Source organism: Ictidomys tridecemlineatus, chromosome 4, assembly GCF_052094955.1.
Source record: "Ictidomys tridecemlineatus isolate mIctTri1 chromosome 4, mIctTri1.hap1, whole genome shotgun sequence".
NCBI lineage: Eukaryota > Metazoa > Chordata > Mammalia > Rodentia > Sciuridae > Ictidomys > Ictidomys tridecemlineatus.
This window is the reverse complement of record NC_135480.1, coordinates 145,356,291-145,377,912: the sequence shown is the minus strand read 5'-3', so window position 1 is coordinate 145,377,912 and position 21,622 is coordinate 145,356,291. Positions and strand designations below refer to the sequence as shown.

The 21,622-nt window shown below is 37.9% G+C and overlaps 1 long non-coding RNA gene across 10 annotated transcripts in view; it reads left to right on the top strand.

Annotated features, from left to right (window-relative positions):
* The window catches only part of LOC110598018 (uncharacterized), a 153,938-nt gene that overhangs the window by 115,547 nt on the left and 16,769 nt on the right, over nucleotides 1–21,622 (top strand). For 7 of the 10 annotated variants that reach the window (XR_013438103.1, XR_013438101.1, XR_013438097.1 and 4 more), the window contains exon 5: nucleotides 19,178–19,877. This is a non-coding gene — a long non-coding RNA (uncharacterized LOC110598018). The remainder of the gene's footprint in view (nucleotides 1–19,177; nucleotides 19,878–21,622) is intronic. The other 3 variants (XR_013438098.1, XR_013438102.1, XR_013438096.1) reach the window with 1 other exon arrangement.

The window sequence follows — 21,622 nt, the reverse complement described above, 5'->3', positions numbered from 1 at the left end:
TCTTATGTAATTTAATTGTTTTTTTTTAACATTTATTTTTTAGTTGTAGTTGGACACAATACCTTTATTTATTTATTTTTATGTGATGCTGAGGATTGAACCCAGGGCCTTGCATGTGCTATGCGAGTGCTCTGCCACTAAGCCACAATCCCAGCCCATTTAATTGTATTTTTAACTGATACATAAAAACATAAAATATTACATGTTTATGAGATAATGCAATATTTTGATTCATTTATACATTATGTAATGTTTAAGTCAGGTTGAACATACCGGTCTTCTTCATCATTTATCATTTCTTTATGATAAAAACATACAAACTCCTTCTAGCTTTTGAAATATATAGTACATTATGATTAATCATTGTCATCCTATGTGGCAACAGCACACCAGGACTTCTCAATCCTATCTTTCTATAACTTAGTTCCCATTGATCAACCTCTTCCCATTCCTCCCTCTCCAGACCTAGGAATTTTAATATTATAGCATTATCTTTCTCAGGCCTACCACAGCCATGATTTTAAATTTCCTATACCACCAAATTTATCTTAACCCAAAAGGCAAATTGACACATTCCAGAGATAGGGAAAGTCTGCTGATACCCAGTCTGATGCAGAAGCAGGTAGGTTTGTACTCTGTTTTTGTTTCTCAGCTTGCTTTTCAAACAGAAAAAGAGAGCATAGAATGAAAATTCATGGCTTATGAAAATGAATGCTTTGTGATGGAATTTCAAGTAGTTCTCTTAGATGTACATGGGTGTCCTTCTTATCTACCAGCCTATCTTTATACAAGGTGGTGTCAAGCTTAAGATATTGTTTGAGAGTCAGACACACTTCTCTTTTATTTATTTATTGGGTTTGAATCAAGGCATTCATTTGTATCCCTGCTGTCCTTTCTTCCAACTGAGGTAATAGGCATAGACCATTGTTAACAGGAGACTAATCACTGAGTATTTATCGATTACCTGTAAAGCTATGCTCAAAGGATTGTCAGAAAACATCCAATTAACGAGTTTACTAGATTCAAATTTCCTTTTATTTTATAGTGTGAATTCTTAGCCCCAAACAAGCTATAAATTACATCTCATGTGATTCTAGCTTTATAAAATATTATTATAATTTTTGATTTCTCTGAACATAAGCAAACTCTTATTTGAGAAGTTAGGTTGTTATGTAACAGAAACCTTAAAAAGTAAGCTGTTTTGGTACATTGATCATGTAAAACAAATTTACTATGTAAAATAAATAAAAGCAGGAGGATTGCAAGTTAGATGCCAACCTGGGCAACTTAGTGTGACTCTGTATCAAAATAAAGATTAAAAAGGAATGAGAATGTAGCTCAGGGGTTAAGTGCTTCCGTAGCAAGCATGAAGCCCTGGGTTCAATTCCTAGTATGGAAAAACAAAATCAAAGACAACTTATTTTAAAAACCCAGTTTCACACTGTCTTTGAAAATTAAAAAAAAAACAGTTTTTGTTCATGGTTATATAAATCAGTTATATTGAATTTTAATAAAGTTTTCCTCCCAAGTGTTTTCTGAGTAGACTGAAGATTGAAACTTTGAGCAGTTTGATTTTCCCATAACTAGAGTGTCAAAATAGCAAAAAAGTACATGGACAAGCCTATATATTCCCTGAAATTGATAGCAGAAATGGAATCCAAATATGGAGTGCCTGCATGTAAATATGTATCAACTAGAGATATTTTTCCAGTGTTCCCAGCTTAGGCATTTAATTGTAAAAACTCATCAGTTAATATAGTCGACCTGGCTGTTCTTCAGCTTGCCTAGGGGAGACTTTATAAAATACAGTCTTGAGCCCCATGCCACAAAGATGCTGAGTCACAGGCCAAATGAGAAGCCAGGAAATCTATATTTTTCTGAAGTTCCCCTTATAATTCTGGGTATCAGCCCAGTGTGGGAACAACTGAACTAGAACATTTGCTAACCCTTAAAATAATTTTTGTGGTGTAAGATGTTCTGCCTTTATAGAAGTTTCTGTAGTTTAGGACAAAGTGAAATGTTTGAATTTCTATCCTTGTTATATTTTACAATAGGATTGCAGATTTACACTAAACTTTTATATAATGACTCACTTTATGTGACACAGCCACATCAATGTTTATAGCAGCTCAACTTGCAATAGCTAAAATATGGAACCAAATTTGGTGCCCTTCAACAGATGAATGGATAAAGAAAATGTGGTACATATACACAATGGAATATTACTCAGCCTTACAGAAGAATGAAATTATGGCATTTGCCGATAAATAAATGGAGCTGAAGAATCATGCTAAGCGAAATAAGCCAATCCCCAAAAAACAAAGGCTGAATGTTTTGATATGTGGATGCTAATTCACAATCAGGGGTATAGGGAAGAATAGAGTTACTTTGGATCAGATAGTCGGAAAGTGAAGGGAGGGGAGAGGGTAGGGATAGTAGAATGAATCAAGCATTTTTACCCTGTGTACATATATGACTACATGACCAGTGTGATTCTACATCATATAAATCAGAATATTGTCAAAATTCATTCTACTGTCATGTATAACTAATTAGAACAAATTTTTAAAAATTAGGAAAGGAATTCCAGTCCATAAATCTCATCATTATTTCCCTCTTGAGTTTTTGTTTTGACTAAAATGTATTTCACATGTAAATATATTATGTTTCATAATAATGATAATAATTATTGTGGTGATTTGGTCATGATTTTTTTATTAACTCCAGGCCCCTTGCACTAGACATGAAACAAATTAACCACTACCCATAATTCGTATAGTTAGACATCCGTTGCAAAAGTGGAAGTTATTGTATAGAGCAACAACAACAACAACAACAAAAAAAAAACATAATAAGATGTCCTCAGGTAAAAGAGTAGATAAGAGTAGTCGATTAGTCATCAGTGCTGGAGGGATGATTTTCCTTTTACGTAGAGATTATATTAAATACATTAGAATTTTAGAATATTAAATAAATAATATTAAATAAAAGTTATTTTCACATAGTAGAAACTAAATGAAAAAAGTTACAGATGCTTGAAATTGCATGGCACATCTAAGGATCATAAGTAGCTCAGTGTAGCCAGAGTATAAAATATCTGCAAACATTCATGGATTGAACGATTCAAACTTCAGCGATGAGGGCAAAAATTTTTCTCTTGGTTGGACACCCAATCCTCTGGAGTGACTTTTTTGAGGAAATGTGTTAAGATGGCTTCTGAAGCTAAATCCAACTCTAGAGTTGTTTAAAGCTCAGATGAGAGCATATAAAGGGACGACAGGTTATCAGTGCCACGTATTTTTTTCTCTGTAGTTCATGTGATGTAAATTTTTATATGCATTCTTAATCTTAATGTTTTCTTTCATACAATATATATGTGTATGTATATATATATATGTATGTACATATATATATATGTGTGTATGTATATATATATGTATGTACATATATATATATGCATGTATATTTGTGTGTGTGAGTGTGTGTGTGTGTGTGTGTGTGTGTGTGTGTGTGAGTGTGTGTGTGTGTTTTCAATATCTTTGTCTGGCTTTTGGTTCTCATTGTGCTATCTTGGAATATATGCTGAGATCCTTGAAGCGTCTTTGCAATGTTCATTCTTTGCTTTTTTATTTATTTATTTATTTTATTAGTTACACATGACAGTACAGTGATCTTGACATAGCATACATTTGAATCAAATGGAATTCTTTGCTTTTGGCTGTCCTCTTAATTCTATTTGTGAGCACTGTGGCAGGATGGTGCTAGAAATTAGTGAAGGGGCAAAAAACATGAAATACATCCCCAGGCTCACTTCTGAGTTTCTGAATCAGTCATCAGGTCAAGGGATGTCAGACTGATGGACTGTCAATCTGATTTTCTGCACTCACAGATTTCCATTTGAAAGCTGATGGGGCACTGGCGTATTTTTCTCCACAAGAAATAGAACTCAAGTGGAACCTAGATCTTTTTTTCAGTTTTTACTAGGAAAGCACATACTGATTATCAAAGCACTCACACTTTATGTACATATATTGATTCATGTAGTAATTTTTCATTTTACTAGTTTCAGAAAGCCAAATACTTTAAGTGGTTTAAGGTAATTTTTAAAATGTATTTTTTACTTCTTTATATATATAATTTAAGTGAAGCCTTCTTTTGCTTTTGCCATTATATTTTATTTATGTCTAGAAATATCATTTGGGCATAATATCAGTCCATAAATACCAATTGGAAGATTTAATTTTTTTCCCAAGATTTTATGTGTCATCAATTTTTTTTTAATACTAAGTCATTCTTTGGGTCACATTGTCATTTCTGTAAACATTTCATGTGGCGTTTCTTGCCTGTTCCATCTCCCACTTCCCCCCTGCACCTCTAAAGCCTACCCCTAGCACTCAAAGGCTATTATTAAATCTATGTTGCTTCTTGGTCATTTTAGAATTGAGGACGTATAGGAAGTGAATGTTTGGAGGATGGACAGCTCTCATTGACTTTGCAGAATGGAAGGAATGAGAACATTGTCTGGCTAAATAAGACAGAAAAAGAAAACCTTTGAAATTTTCCATTGTAAAATGGGGACATATCCATCTCCTTCTTCCCCTTCAGTTTGAATGTGGCTGTGTATGCCTGACACTTGGGAATTTGAAAAGGCTTTTCTGCAATGGCTAAATAGCATGAAAAACCCTACCAGGTGCCTTAAAAATCACTTCATCTCCAAGATTTCAGAATTATTTTAGTGAGCTGGTGAAGTTGATTAGTCATCAGTGCTGGAGGGATGATTTTCCTTTTTTCTAGAGATTATATTAAATACATTAGAATTTTAGAATATTAAATTTAAGGAAAATTTTAAATCTTGTCCAGCCAGATCAAAGTCTTGGATCTGGGACTTTGTTCTCTAAGGGACATTGTCCTCCTTCTAGCTTGTGTTCTGTTTAGTAATTCCTCAGCCTGATGATTATGAGAAGTTCTTGGACACTTTCTGTTCATGACTTTTGACCTTAATATAGCAGTATTTAAGCCAACTGTGATTTGATATGGCCATAGATACTTTGCTTAGCAAATTGCAGGAGATATTTGAGGATCAGGCAGACTTCAGTTCAAGCTTCAGTCCTGCCTCCTCTTAGATTATTCAAACCATTCAAAAAACGATCAGTGTAAATGATGTTTGTGCGTGTAGAACGGGTGAGAAAGAGCCAGGACGCTGAGCAGACGTTGCTGAGCAAAACAGACCCAGCTTCTGCTCTCAAAGAGCTCAGCTCCTGAGAATACGTGAGAATGAGTTGCCAATTACAAAACCAAGATGGTTTTGTGATAGAGATAACCCTGCCTTGGAGAAGGGGCAGCCTGGGCAGGCAAGCCTCTCAGAGTAACCACATCCACGCTGAGGTAAGAACAATTAGTAGTTAGGAGATAGTTGGGGTGCCTCCACTTGCTTTGCTGTAAAATGGGGACATATCCACTTGATGGATTATAGTAAGAAACAGAGACCATGAGAGTAATACTCCAGGGCTGCAAAAATCTTCAAGTGGTATTTTTGGACTAGTATTATGTTCAAATGGCCATTCGGTGTAGGGCCGGTAGGCACAAATGGAATAAGTACCACTCTAGGCAATGGAGTTCAGAAATGAGCAGGACACTATCCCCATTCTCCTGGATCTCAGAGGCCAGAAGTCTAGCTATAGCTCCCTGTGCACTGCTATTGTGTACTTGCTTGTTTATATGGTCTGAATCTCAAGACCACTGGCTTAATGTGGTCTACCTTTACTAGTTGTCTTTCCTCCTGCACTTGGGATCTACCATATTTTCTTTCCCTCAACTTTTCAGTTTACACCTGCCAACTTTCAAAGGCCAGCACCTATCATTCGCCTCAATGTTTTCTCTGGTTTCTGAGGCCCACTGATCTCACAGAAGAGGGAGGGAGGCTGGAGGCCTGAGGGAATTAAGCCTGACCCCCCAGCTGTTCTCAGTAGTGTCAGGTAGCAGGTGATGGGTGGTACGTAGGCTTCCTGGCCCCTTGGGCGGAACAACTCCTCTGAGGTCTCCCAGTGGTATTTAGCTCTAGTCATCCATAGTGAAAACTTACTATCCACAGGCTGTTTTCTCTCTGATCTTACTTCCCTTGTTTTCTTTTCTCCCATTTCCTGGGATTTCCCTTCCCCCAAACTACTTATACTTGAATCCTTATCTCAGCATCTGCTCATACTTAAATATCCCCTCTGCATTTAAATCCCCATCTGGTATTTAGGGAACGTTGCTTCCTATGACAATCCCATATCCCATCATGGGGACTGAAGCTGTCACTTAACTTGCATCGCCACCTCTCCTTGAAGCCAGGGTTAGGCACATCACCTGTACTGCAACAATCAGATGTATCCATGCCAGTCTCTAAGTTGGAAGCTAATATCATAAAGAGGCAGGAAATTGCCAGAATTGATTCAGTTGATAGATGATGGCAGAGACCACAATTTTAACGGTAGCTTCCAGAATCTAAAGTCAAAAGCACCTGTGTACAACCCTCGACATTAAGCATGGTGGTGATAGTGACTTCATGGAAAAGCTCTGCTTGGAGATTTTTTTTTTTTTGAGCAGCGTTCTTCTCTTTCTCTGTTACTGGTACTCTGGTCCTCTTAGAGATTCTTAAAGCTTTGTGATATCTTTTGTAATACATTTATTTCCTGCTACAATGTCAGGGTTGGTTTCTATAGCTTGTAAATGAGAATGCTGTTTGTGTCCCTCAGGATCCAGCCAGGGTCTTTCAAACAGATGGGTATATAATATAGATAGTTGGTTAAAAGGGTGATGGGAAATCTGAGAATCCAGAAGGAGCGATGAGGGGACCAGAGGTTAGTGACAACTAGAAGATGATATCTCCCTGGGGCTGGAAGGATAGGGAAGAAAGTGTATCATTAGAACCCATTGTCTGACCCCCCAGAATCATGACAGGACCTGTCTGGACAGGGTTGTAAAGTAACCAGAAGCTAACAGGTCATTAGGGGACGAGCCAGAAATAGACCCCAAAGCCAACAGGCATTTAGCCTGCACATATAATAGGAGCTCAAATACTTTTTTGGAATAAAGAGAATCAGGAAGAGGGCTGGGACCATCACCTTATGTTATACCAACTCTTAAGGGATTGGGGAATGAGAGGATTTCCCCCAAGGAGAAGCGATTAGGGAGGGGACAGAAGTAGTGTCCTGGCTGCCACAGCTCAAAAGCAATCAAATCTGCCAGGCTCCTAACTGGATTTCCACCCACTAGATCTCTGAATTATTCATTGAGTCGAGACAGGAGACAGAACACTTATCCATGAGCTTTGGGTATCACAGCTTCTAATCCAGGCTATTCCCTGGGTAACTTGGGTTATTAAGTGAGGATAACAGTGCTTGCCAATTTTAGTTGGGCAAGGTGAGAAGCAATGAATAAAGAAGATTTTTAAATACTTGGCAAAAAAGAAAAATGTGTTGCAGCAGGAATCTTAATTGATAAACTAGAAATAAGCACATTCACTCTCACGTTTGAATCATGAACTCTTCTACATGGCTTACAGGGATAAAGGGATGCATTGTTTTTATTAGCTCTGGCTCTGCCTCACTGTGTGAGAGAAAACAAAGGTCTGTGTTTGGGGTTTATCAGAAGGAACATGGTATAAAAGGAAGGGAATAGATTTTTTTCTTTTCTCATTTATTTTCACTTTTAAAATTATCATTTACTCTTTTAATTTGACAAATAAAAATTGTATGTATTTATGATGTATAATATATTTGAAATAGCTATACACTGTGGAAAGGCTCAATCAAGATAATTAAATCAAGATAATCAAATACAAATTTTTTTTGTGTGGTAGGAACACACCTGTATTCTCTTATTCATTTTTAAGTACACACAGCATTGTGGTTAGCCATAGTCACCATGTTGTGCAGGGGATCTCTTGAACTTATTCTTTCTGCCAAACTGAAATGTATGTGATGGCCAATATCTCCCCAAACTCTTCTCCCTCTCCTCAGCCCCTGGTACGCACCCCTCTAAATCTGTGCTTCTGCAAGTTTGAGCTTTTTGGATTCCATTTATATGTGAGATCACATGATATTTGTCTTTATATGATGGGCTTATTCACTTTGCATACATTATCCTTATTGTGTTTCAAATGACAGAATTTCCTCTTTTTTTTTTTTTTTGCGGGGATAGGGGGTGTCACCAGGGATTGAACTTGGGGCACTCAACCACTGAGCCACATCCCCAGCCCTGTTTTTGTATTTTATTTAGAGATAGAGTCTCATTGAATTGCTTAGTGCCTTTCAATTGCTGAGGCTAGCTTTAGAACTCGCAATCCTCCAGCCTCAGCCTTCTGAGCCAATGGGATTACAGGTGTGCACCACACCCCTTGGCCTTCCATCTCTTTTTTTTTTTTTTTTTTGAGACTGAGTAACTTTCTACTGTGTATATGTGCCACATTTTTTATCCACTTGTCTGTCGATGAACCCTTAAATTGATTCCATCTCTTGGTTATTGTGAACAATGTTGTGATGAACACAAGAGTGAACAACCAATAAAAAAAAAAGAGTGCAGATATCAAAATCAGCATAGATTTAAGATTCAGAAAGATTTCATTTCAGCTCTACTACTTATTAGCCTGGTGATTTAGACATATTGTAAACTGATTTTCAATTTTTTCATGTTTAAAATGAATATCATAATAATGCCTTGCTAAGAATTACGAAAAAATTTTGTGATTGTGTAATCAAAGTAAAACAATGCTCAGCACAGGACAGCACTTGGCAAAATAGAGAATAAATGTCTGTTTCCTTCCTCAGTCTCCTTTGCTTTTTACCATAACTCTAACCTAGGGGAGGAAAGTGAAAACATAAACCAAAATATTTTTCTAGGAGAACTGGCTAACATGAATTGGTTTTATGGAGATATGCTCAAAGAAATTAAGCACCAAAACTCAGTGCTCCTGCTTATTGTTGAAATCATCAAAATTCACAGGAACTATACATTTAAGGCAATTTACTATTAATTTCACATGAAAAAACAATCATCTACATTTATTTTGCTTCTTACAAAAGCTTCACTCCCCATCACCATCAATGTCCATTGGCTTATATTTTGCAGGATCTAATTCTCAGGTAGTTTCTTAGTGTTTCTGTGTCCCAAGCCAGGTGTCCCGGGACTGTTTCATATTGCTTCTTCTGAACACAGCTGGAAACATGATCATCTCCAGGTCCAGCACCAGAGGCCTCGGCCTCTGCTAAGGGTTGGCAGCAACAAGAAGAGTGTTGTCATGTTACAATAAACAACACCAAGACCCCCGGTCTCCCTCTGGATTTTTGGAGCAGCTGTCTCTAGTTTTGTTATTGAAATTGCAGCTCTTTCACTGAAATCCAAACACATCTGTCCCCCAGGCAGGGAAGTGCCTAATGAAGGGACTTCCTCCAAGCCAGCTGATCTTGTGGCTTAAGACATAGTGGGCCCTGAGTACCTCCAACCGGCCTGCCTAGGGATGAGCACACGCCCTGGCGATGAATCACTGATGGAGAAAAGTGCCTTTGACACTAAATATTCACAGTCATGGGGATGTTCACAGCTGGGCTTGGCTTTGAATGGGCACAGGGGACTCAGGCACAATCAGACTCCCTTCAGCTTTATCCTCACACGGACAACTTGTATGTCTTCTTTCTCATCCTTCGGATGGTTCTTTGGCAGAATCCATTTAATTTCAGAGAACAGCAGAGGTATTTGTTCCTTTATTTATATGTCAGTTGCCTGCTTTTAAATATCTGTTTTGTATCAGGACTGGACTTCCTACTTTAAAAGTATAATAATTTCAGACCAAAATTTATTATTTTTCTTTTTTCTTTAAAGATTGATTGTATTATTAAGGCAATTTAACTCATGTTTAGGTGATAGAAGTAAAAAAAAAAAATAGAAAAAAAGTTTCCCTTCCTCATAATTAGGCTTTGCCTCTGGGTCCCTTTTCCATACAGGAAGGAAAACTTCCAAGGAAACAGGGAGCTGTGTTATGGGCCTGTGAAATGGAATACTTGAAGAGGGCAGTTCTTCACTTCCGGGATTATTTCCCAGTAGTGCATACTCCTTGATGGACAGGTAGTTCCACCAACCCTGACCTTGAGGCCTCTCTTGGAACTTTTTGCTGTGGATTATTGCAGGAACACCTGATCCTCCCATATCCGTACTTTCTTCTTTATTATTTTATTTATTATTTATTATTTGGCAACCAAATGACCACAATTAGCCAAGTTCTGCTCTTTCAGCACAAACTTCAAACTTATTTAGCTATTCTTTTAACATGTAATTCCACATTCTAAATAGAATGCTACCCCTATTCACTTCCTCTTAGGCTAGATAAAGATTTCTCTCTTCATTCTTGGGCCCTTCCTGCATTTTAATTTTCAATATTACATTATTCTGACAATGAAAATATTTACTACTGAGCCAAGAGACATGCTACTATTGCAAGTCTTTTCTTATTCAATTATTATCTTTCCAAGAACTGATAATTTTCTTGTTTGAAAAATGTACTCTGTTTTCTCTGTATATGTTACATTATATCAGCTTTTGCAACTGCCTATAATATTCAGCATATTAAATATAGTGATGTATTTAATTAATCTCTGAGGTTAACTCTATGATGTATAGTTTATAGAGGGGAAACACAAGCACAGAGCAGTGCACTGGCTCATATAAGATAATAAAAGCAGGACTAGAACTGGAATGTGTGGCACCCAAACTGTGTGGCTTCTGCCTTCATGCTCCCAAATACAAGCAATATGGCCTCTTGATATATAACTGCCTACACTAGTGAATGTACTAGATAACTCAATCAGTTGGGGTTGGTTTATTTATTTATTTTTGGTAGTGGGGATTGAACTTAGGGGTGCTTAACCACTGAGCCACATCTTCAGCTCTTTTTATTTTGAGACAGAGTTGAGAGAACCTTTCTCCTGTCTGTCTCTGCCCTTGGGTTATATCTGGATTGCTTGTTTTCTAATCCTTAGCACCGTTATCCTACTAAGACTCATTTTCATTATTGTGCAGGGTATTTCTTTCATCTTCCTCCTGTGCTGATTCCTTGTCTTCTAAATAACATTTCTTCTTTCCTGATTTATCTCATTGCTCACTTCAGATGAGGTTCATCTTGTAGAAACTTCTTGAGAAGTGGTGCATGGGTGGCAATGTGTTTTTAGATCTTAAATGTCAGAAAATGTTTGTATTCTCCATTGATAGCACGAGTGAGGTATTCACTGCCATTCTTATAATTTGACCATTTATAAGAGAATGTACTCAGCTTTCTCTGTGTGTTTTCTCACCTCTTGAAACAGCCCATACTATTCAAGGCACTGTTTTCAGCACATTAAATGGTGCTGAAATTTAATGTTTCCTTTCTTGAAAACTTTTATTTCTCCCTGGTGTACTGCAAGTTTACAGAAATCATGGGTCTTTTCTCCTTTATTATGTTGGTGCTCAATAGGATTTTTCAATTTGGAGACTTATGTGCTTCAGAAAAATGTTTCTGTAATTGTGCTTTTTACATTTTTCTCTTTCTGAATCTTATTGGTAGGATGTTGGAATTCCTGCATTGGCCCTCTAGTCTCATCTCTTCTACTTCTTAAAAAAAAAAAAAGATTATGAGACGTTTTCATAGTTGTATTTCCCAAATTTTACACACACACACACACACACACACACACACACATACACACATACACACAGACTTCAGCTATCATATTAAATTTCTAAAAACCCTCACTTTTTTCTAATAACAATCTCTGCTTATTCCTTTTTCTTAATAGCATTTTACCCTTATTTTAAGGGTAGGTAATTCATCTTATTTCTCTGGGTAAAGTTTGATTATAGTTTTCTTTTTTCTGGTGTGGGGTGTGTGTGTGTGTGTGTGTGTGTGTGTGTGTGTGTGTGTGTGTCCTTTCTTCTGTGTTGGTTGATGTTTGTATCTTTTATGTTAAAGGCTTTCCTTACATGTCACATTGTCCTAGGCTATCTGTTCATATTTTAACAGTTAGGTTTTAAAATGCTGATAGAAGATGGGAATGGTGGCACATGCTTGTCATCCCAGCAACTCAGGAGGCTGAGGCAGCCTCAGCAATTTAGTGAGGCCCTAAGCAATCTCCCTGGTACAAAAACAAACAAACAAACAAAATTGCTGATAGAATTTCTATGCACTTGGCTTGTCCACTCTAAGGTACACTGTAGAATATTTGGGTAAGGAATAGGGTGTTTTAATTCAGAAATTCCTAAACGTTAGTAACTAGGTCTTTTCTCTAAGAACATGAGGTACTTTTTTGCATAAATCTTATAAAAGATTGGATAAGATTTAGACATATTATATCATAGCAATGCAAACCACTTAAAATTTAATGTTATAGATACTTCAATTCCTAGGACCCTGCTATCTCTATAATAGCGTTCTATCTATCTCCCAGTCATATTAGTCTGTCTCCTTTTCTCTCCCCACTACTGAACTGTTTTTCACTTTTTTAATGTTATTTGCCCTAGGCTTTGCTGTTTTTTTAAAATTCTAATTTGTTATATATGACTGCAGAATGCATTACACTTCATATTACACATATAGAGCACAATTTTTCATATCTCTGGTTGTATACATAGTATATTCACACCATTTGTGTCTTCATGCATGTACTTAGGATAATGATGTCCATCTCATTCCACCATCTTTTTTATGTCCTCAGAGTTCTTTCTCTACCCCTAATAAGCTACACTAATTCTTGTCCTAAATGAAGATGGTTCTATCAAACAGAACCATTGTTCAGTGTGTCATATACTCAAACATCAGCTGTTGAGATCATGACTCTAATAGTTATATGATGGCTATTGTTAAACTTAACTGCTGGACTGGTACCAATTTACATATAATTCTTACTTCCTGGTGACGTGCAGTTTTACGCGTAGATTCATTCTGCTCATTAAGATAATTACATTTCGGGACTGGGGTTTTGGCTCAGCGGTAGAGTGCTTGCCTAGTACATGTGAGGCTCTACTTGATCCTCAGCACCACCCAAAAATAAATAAATAAAGTAAAGGTATTGTGTCCAACTACAACTAAAATATTTTTTTTAAAAAAAGATAATTACATTTACCTTGAAGTACTTCAACCTACTTGCCTTAATGACTGCTAAAACTGAATGTTTATTTGCCTTCATATTGCATATACTTGAGATTTTCTGCATCTTAGAACAGTCACATAAGAAAGTCCTGTCTTTCACTTTTATTTTCTAGACTCTTGGATATACTAATTATTAAGGGCTTTTTCCCAAGTCCTTAAGTGCTGTAGGAACATGGTGGTTGTGGATCCTTAATAGGATTTCCTTTATTTAGAATCAAATTATTGGTTTTCTGTTCTTATCTTAGTAGACCTGTTAGCAGCATTGAAATACTAGATGGTATTCTGCTCCTAGAAGCTTCGCTGGATGCCACATTCTCCTGGGGTTTCTTCTACCTCCTCTCACATTGTCGTTCTTTTCCATTCTCCTTTGCTAGGTCCAGTTCCTCAATGTGACCCCTACTGTGAAAAAGCCTCAAAATCCTTACTCATCTCCTCTTTTCACACCTACCTGATCTCTTCATCTGATTCCAACCAGTCCATTTTTATATGCTGATGACTCACAGGTCTTTACTTTTCACTGTGTTTTACCTCCAAATTTTCTAACTTTAGTTGCCTACTTGACATCTTCAGGTGGATGTTCAGAGGTATCTAACACATTGTGTGGCCACTATGGAACTGTTAATTCCTTTCTATTTTCACACACCATAACTAGCGCTTACCTACTTCTTTCTTCCCACTTGCTCAAGCCAAGAATCCTCTCTTTCACTTAACCCACATAAGCTATTTATCTACAAACACTCTTGAACCTGCCTTCAATCAAATCTTAAATGCATCCACTTCTCTGCATTTCCATGACTACAACCTTTTTTTGTGGTTTTTGTTTTTGTTTCTGGTACCGGGTATTGAACTCAGGGGCACTTGACTACTGAGCCACATCTCCAGCCCTAATTTGTATTTTATTTAGAGACAGGGTCTCATTGAGTTGCTTAGCGCCTCACTTTTGCTGAGGCTGGCTTTGAACTTGTGATCCTCCTGGCTCAGCCTCCTGAGCCTCTAGGATGACAGGCTTGTGCCATAGCACCCAGCTCCATGACTAGTACAAAGATATCATGATATTTCTCCTGGTTATTGCAATTTCTTCTTACCTGGTATCTTTGCTTCTAGTCTTCTATGTAGCAACCAGAACAAACTTTTAGAAGTGTAAGTCATATCATATCTTCATCAAATATTTGCAAAATTCTCTGTCACCCTATTCCCCACATCTCTATGGCTTTCAGGGCCATCTGTGCTCTGGGTCTACTAAACCTTGATTATATTTCACAAACACCAAGCTCATGTCCTCTTTATATCTTTGAATCAGTTCTTCTTCTGGCTAGAAAAATCTTCTCTCATATCTTCACTTGTGGCCTTATTCTTTCCTACATTCTTGTTTCTTCTAAAATGTCACTTCCTCCAAGAGTCTTTCCCTGGGATCCTGCAGAGTGTCTTCTCAGTCACTTTCTTTCCTAACAGCCTAAGAGTACAAGGGTAGTGGGCTAGCTACTTGGCCTATCGCTTTAAATTTGTTCATGGTTATACTGGCTTCAAATAGATGACATAGCCACCTTCTTTAGTTATACTCTTGGTTCCACCAATTTGATCAGTTTATTGTCTCACGAGGCCAGAGATGATCAGTCATTGACACTATCACACTTAAGGGTGCTATGAGCCAAAGCCAAGCCTACGTTCTCCTGTGTCAGTTGTCAGACACTGGTCATTTGCATCCTGGAGTGATTATACAAGCTTTGTTCATAGTCTTTGAGAACTCCTATTTTGGTCATTCTCACCTTCGACCAATGAATATCCACCTTTTTGCCAAACCACATAATTTATTGTGTTCATGTTACAAATCTGTTTTGTTTTTGTTGCACTAGCCCAGTTTACAAAACACTTATGGTTAGGTAGAAAGAGTTTAGTTTTAGAAACATGTCTTTTCTTGAATGTCTGTCATTCACATCTTAACACGTTAAGCCTCAATTTTGTCAAGTACTTAGTTTTCCTGTAGGTAAAAAAGCAAAAAACTCTCCCTTCCCCCTCCCCCTCCCCCTCCTCCTCCCCTCCTCCTCCTCCTCCTTCTTCTTCTTCTTCTCTCTCTTTCTCTCTCTCTCTCTCCCTCCCCCTCCCTCCCTTCCCTCTCTCTTTCCTCTCTTTCTTTCTCTCTCAGGGATAATATATATAAAAATCCTCTTTAGAAGAGTGATAGATTATATTAGCTTATGAATATGATAATATTTTTGCAAAGTTTAAAATACATGATAAATAGAAGGGATTAAATGTAAGGTTGTGGTCACACTGATAATGCCTGAAGTATATAGCCATCAGTTATTATTGTCACTTTTAAAGTCTCTTTTATGTACCAAACTTGCAGAACAACTATCTTCTTATCTAGTATACCTTTGAATAATTATTTTAATTACTTATTTAAATAAAAGTATTGTATTCACTAAAACCAGTCCCAACAGTATGACATAAAAATTAAAAGTCTGCCTCCATCACACAGCTAGAAACAAGCACTTGAGCTTAGGCAGTGTGGCTCCACAGTCCATGCTCTTAGTCATGACAAAAAAACATGCCTTAGCCACCTGTCCATGTGAGAACGGACAGAGCTCTGCCTAACTTTAGCACCTATACTACCTCGTATTTTATGTCTCTTGATGTATTTACCAGTTCCCTATCGAGGAGAATTTTTATATATCCCAGGTTTTTCATTATTAAAATTAAATGGCAAAAAGTAAAAAATTAAACTGCACAGACAACATGGAGCTTTTTGTGTAACTTCTAAAAGTGTACAGCTGTTGCATATGGACACCAAACTTTTTGAATGATACCATCAAATTGTCTTCTACCATGAATAATGATTTTCCTTGAAGTCTATTAACTAGTAGAAGCAGGACCTGTGATTTCTATATGCCTCCATTTTATTTTGTGTTCTCTCTCTCTCTCTCTCTCTCTCTCTCTCTCTCTCTCTCTCCTTCCTCTCCTCCTCCTCCTCCTCCTCCTCCTCCTCCTCCTCCTCCTCCTTCTTCTTCTTCTTCTCTCTCTCTTTCTCTGTCTCTCTCTGTCTCTCTCTCTGTCTCTCTCTGTCTCTCTCTCTGTCTCTCTCTCTGTCTCTCTCTCTGTCTCTCTCTCTCTCTCTCTCTCTCTCTCTCTCTCTCTCATTGATGGCTCTGCACTTTGGCAAGGAATTTTACCACATGGGAAAGACAGCATTTTGGTAACATTGCTCCTATTTCTATGAGGTATATCTCTGCACTTGAGCATGTGATAAGCTAGCATTTGGTAACTTCTCTGCGTCTGCTACCTGGTACCCTGAGATTCTGGAAAAGTTTCTGTGAGTTTGTTCAACCTGAGATTCATTCTGGCAGATTTATTGGCTCTTAAACATTCACCCAGCCAGAGCCTCTAAACCAAGGATTCACTTTTTAGTACTGTAGGGATAGTGGGATGAGAGAACTGTGGTGAGTGAAACTCCAGGGAGATGTAACGTCACCCCTGCCTCATCCTGGCAAACTTCTTAGAAATTGAATGTATCACTTGTTCCAGTTTAAGGTCTCTTTTCTATTTGGTGTGTTTTTTTTTGTTTTGTTTTGTTTTTAGCTCATTGGTACATTGATGAAAGGAAATCATCAAGGTTATTCAAACAACTACTGCCTCGTTCATTCGTGAAGTTTTGTTTTTTAAGGGGCCTATTGAATAAGATTATGGTACCTGTGTTTGAGAAACTTTCAGTCTTCTCCAGCTTTTCTGGAAATGAAGGATGGAGAAAATGGCTTCAGCTTAAATAGAAGAGAATTAAAACAGTGAGGAAGGTCATAATTATATTACCCTAGTTTATAGATGAGAACAATAGAGCTAAGAGAAATGAAGTGACTTGCCATAAATTTATTCTGATCACAAAATTCAGCTCAAATCTGGTTCTATTTACAGGGCACCCTCTCTTGTGATTCTCCAAATCTGAAAGATACAGGCTCCCAGTTCCTTTTACAGGGAATGTGGCATCTTTCCATATGCCTCAGGTGTATAGAAATGGTGGATAAGTTATTTTGCATAGATATCCAGAAAAGATAGAGAATTGGGGAGAGTTGTGTGTGTCAGGGGCTGGGAGAGGGGTGGTTGTGGAGACCAAGAGGTAGAGAAGAAAGGAGGAAGGAAGGGTGGTCGCCCCTAATAACAGATTTCTGTGGAATTTGGGGCACAAATTTTCTACTTTCATGGATTTTCATACTTTCTCATAGTTTACCAATTTTATATTTAGAAGAAATAAAAGTAAATTTATTTTTAAATATAAAATTGAACTTATTAAATTAATTACATCTCTATGTTTCATCTTATATAACTTTTTGCTGTGTGGAGTATCCAAAGGAAATCCTAAAACTAAGTTCCAAGCCATCACATTAGGTACATTTACACAAAATATTCCTACTGAATTTACAATTTCAATCAGTGATAGTCTTTTTCTCGAATCTTCTCTTGCATCCAGCAGAGAGCTGGGCAGGTTATCTTCATTCAGTCTGGCATCTTGATCTCCAAAGGGGACAGGGGGCTGCTGTGAGATCCTGGCAGAGCTTTAGACTATCAGCATTAGCTCTTTGGCTTGAGGTCCCTCACATATGCTTGGCCTTTCCGCTTTCAAGCAGAGTCTCCTTGCCTGCACCAGGCTGGGTATTGGCAGGTGGTCCACTGGCCCCAGAAGCTTTCTGCATGAATTACTGTGTATGGTTTCTGCATACTGAAACTTGGCATGCATGGTGAGCGTGCACATGTGCACGCGCGCGCGCGCGCACACACACACACACACACACACACACACACACACACACACACACACTCTTCTCCTGTCCCCTCTGCCCTATACTCTGTGTTCCATTAGAAGCCATCTAGATTCTTAGGGTGAATGTTGGGTCAAATCCAGGCTTTTCTCAAAGAATCACCTACTTTCCATCACAAGTTACCATACTCCACCTCTCCTTTCAGATAAAGCTTCTGTTCTAGTAGTTTTCCAATTTCTAGGCTTCTTTTATACATTTCTGGCTTCTTTGTCCAGTCCTGACCTCAAACAGCCACATGAATGAGTCAATCTTGTCATTCCATGGCCCTAGAATATTCTGTAGTTTCTATCACATTCAAGATAGTGTATGTATTCCCTAGATGGCAAGCAAGGTCCTTCATGGTGGAGTTCCACCTTACCTACGCAGACCTCATCTTCTCCATACATTTCCCGTCTTCCTCTGTTGCTCTACCACAGGGCTCAGGATGTAACCTGCTTTCTCATGCACCACATGATGGTCCCTCTATGTTCTTCACTTTGTCCCCCGGCCAATAGTTTCTTATCCTTCCAAAATCAATTTGAGTGTAACCTCCATACAGTGTGAAAATGTATCTAGTTATATATTTGTGATCGGTGTACATATCTTTATCTTATGCTTCAATAAAAATTTTAATTAAAAAAGTTTCCTTTGTGAAGCATATTTTTCTGTGGTATTTAGGACAGAAATAGAGAGCGTAGGTTTGACTCAAGTGAACTTTTGGTTTGGTGAATGGTCTTTTCACTCTGAGGATGGTGTCAAAGGACAAAATGGATTAAAAAAAAAAACTCCTTGAACTGAGTTTAGTGTTTGCTTAAAGAAATAAGATACTCAATCATATAAGTAGTTGTTCTTTGAGTATCTGAGAAGTTTGATTTCTCAGTGTAAATTTTGGCAAGCTCAAATAATTTTGGCATAAGTCAGAGTATAAATAAACAAATCAGAATTGGAATTTCACTCTTAGCTGGTTATCTTCATCCTTCAGCTTTTAAGGCTTCTGTCAACAATGGACATAAACTTACTGGCCTGTGCACATCAATCAAATCCTCCACAGACCTTGTTGGCTCACATTTCACCACTACAGTTTTAAATTGATTTTCCTCTTTGGTATAAGGATTATTATTAATTATCTAAATGAACATCTTTGAACCTTTTCCTCCAAATATTTTAATGTTCTAGAAATATCAGACTCTGAAACATTTTTAAAACAATACATTTTCTTCTCTTTAAACAGGGTGGAGGAACCTGGGAACCTTGACCTTTGAATGGCATCAGCCATATTGGCCACTGCCATGTACATCCTGCACCTTGGAACCAGTCCAGTCATCACTGCAAGAACTCACCAGATTTCTCTCTCACATTCCCTAATAAAGGGATTTTAGTGTCTGCACAGATGGGAATTTTGCTGCCCCCCTTCTCATTTCACACTTCCTGTACTTTCTTTGCTAAGTATTCACATTCCCCAAATAGAACACAGTTGTTTGAATCTGTGTGTGGGAATTTCATAGGAGAGTAGACAAGGTGTCTGTAGTTCCCTATAATTACCACACCTGAGTTAATTTTCTTATTGGTTACAAAACAGATAAAGGATATAGAAGAGGGCTCAGAGGCCTCTCAAAGAACAGCATTGGGTTTTCTTTCATGAGAGGACCCATGATGGAGCAGGGCATTAATGCGGAAGTGTGAACAATGAGGAAGGAGAGGATAGGAACTTTTGTCTGGTCAGCTACCCACTAGTTCCCTTTGTGAATCTCATATTCTCATGAGGTCTTCTTCTGATGGTATCTCCCCTTCCTCTCTACCTTATTTTATTGAGCTTCCATATTCCTTTCTCCCTAGATGAATTCTCTTCGTCCTTCAAGGTCTAGTTCAAATCTCACCTCTGCTGGGAAGACTTCCTGGAACTCTTGACCTAGAAGTGATTTCCCTGTTGTGTGAGTACTTAGAGCTCCTAATGACTGTATTTTCTGAACAAAGGTAATTTACAGTAGTAATAGCTAATGAAATAACTGATATCAACTCTTTTTCATGACACAGGGTTCAGGTTGGTAATTCGTTTGGTAATTACTTAACTCAATATTTGTCCGTTTACTTAAGTGCTTAATGGAACTTGAGGCCATGAAAACAGAATTTAAGAAACTTTTCTGACAGTTGGATATGCTGCTTTTACACTTCTGCAATGAAGTGGATAAGATTGATAAAAATCAGCATAACAGAAACAAATCTTGAGTTGGTATGTACTGTATGCCAGGTGTCGTGGTAAATGATGTACATTCATTATCTCTCTTGATCTCAGCTTTCACCTCAAAAGTATCAGAGAGAGAGAGAGAGAGGTTAAAAATGCTTGCAATAGGATCATATAAATAGATGAAGGTATCATAGCAAAGGGAATACAAATGAAGTAAGTCAGATAAAATCCTAGGTTCGGTCATTACTCAAAAATACATGCCGTAATTATCAGCTGTTTCACTGCTGTGACCAAAAGACCTGATAAGAACAATTTTAGAGGAGGAAAAGTTACTTTAGAGCTCATGGTTTCAGTGCTCTCAGTGCACAGATGACTGTTTCTATTGCTCTGGACCCCAGGTAAGGCAGAAAAGTGTGGTGGAAAAAAGGGGCTAAGGACATCACACCAGGAAGCAGAGAGAGATACCCTTCACCACTGACAAACATATAAACCCCAAATGCACACACCTAATGACCCACCTCCTCCTGCCATACCCTACTGGACTACAGTTACTACCCAGCTAATCTCTATCCAAGGGAGTACTATACTGATTAGATTAAGGATCTCAATCATTTCACCTCTAAACCTTCTTGTATTGTCTCACACATGAGCTTTTGGGGAATACTTCATACCTAAACCATAACACATGTGCTATATATTCTTACTTGGAGATGAGGTACAAATTTGGCTCTAAGCTTCCTAGTGTTTAGAGTAAAAATTGACACACCATCAATTAAAGCACACACATACTTTAAGACACCAACTGGCTCTTTAAATGAGGCACCATATATGTTGCATCAAACTCTTTCATATTACAGTTCTAAGCATAGGCCAATGCCATCTTGATGAAGAGCAGAATGGCAAAGTCCTTTCTAAAGGAGGTGGTAAACTATTGGGTTTAGGTATGCAGGTGAAATTGGTTTAACATACACAAGGGTCAGAAGAACTGTGCACATTTCAGGAAATTCTCTATGGATGTTGTTTTTTACCACCACAGGTCCCTGCTATCTGTCCCAGATAATTATTCTCTTACCTTCAACTAAAAGCTACATGGGTCATGGTACAGCACCTATTAACACCTATAGAACTAACACGCTCAGGAATAGCCTTTGGAAAACTCAGTTCTGTAGGCAATTTGGAGCTCCAAGCATTGATTTTTCCAGTGGGGAAAATGAAATTCAAATTCCTTTGCATGATTTATAATACTTTTGACAACCCAACCTCAACCTGCTTTTCCAGACCTAATTTATTGTCCCCTTTTCAGCATTTCATGCTTCATTCCCACCAGTCTGTAGAGAGCCATGCACGTACTCAGTGCTTTCACTCACCGAGACCTCATAGATGCCTCCTAGAATTCCCCCTCCTCTCCCACTTCTCTCCTGGCTTCTCTGCCTAGAGGATCTCAAAGGATGTCACCTTTCCTGTGAACCCTGCCCAATTCCATTGAATAAT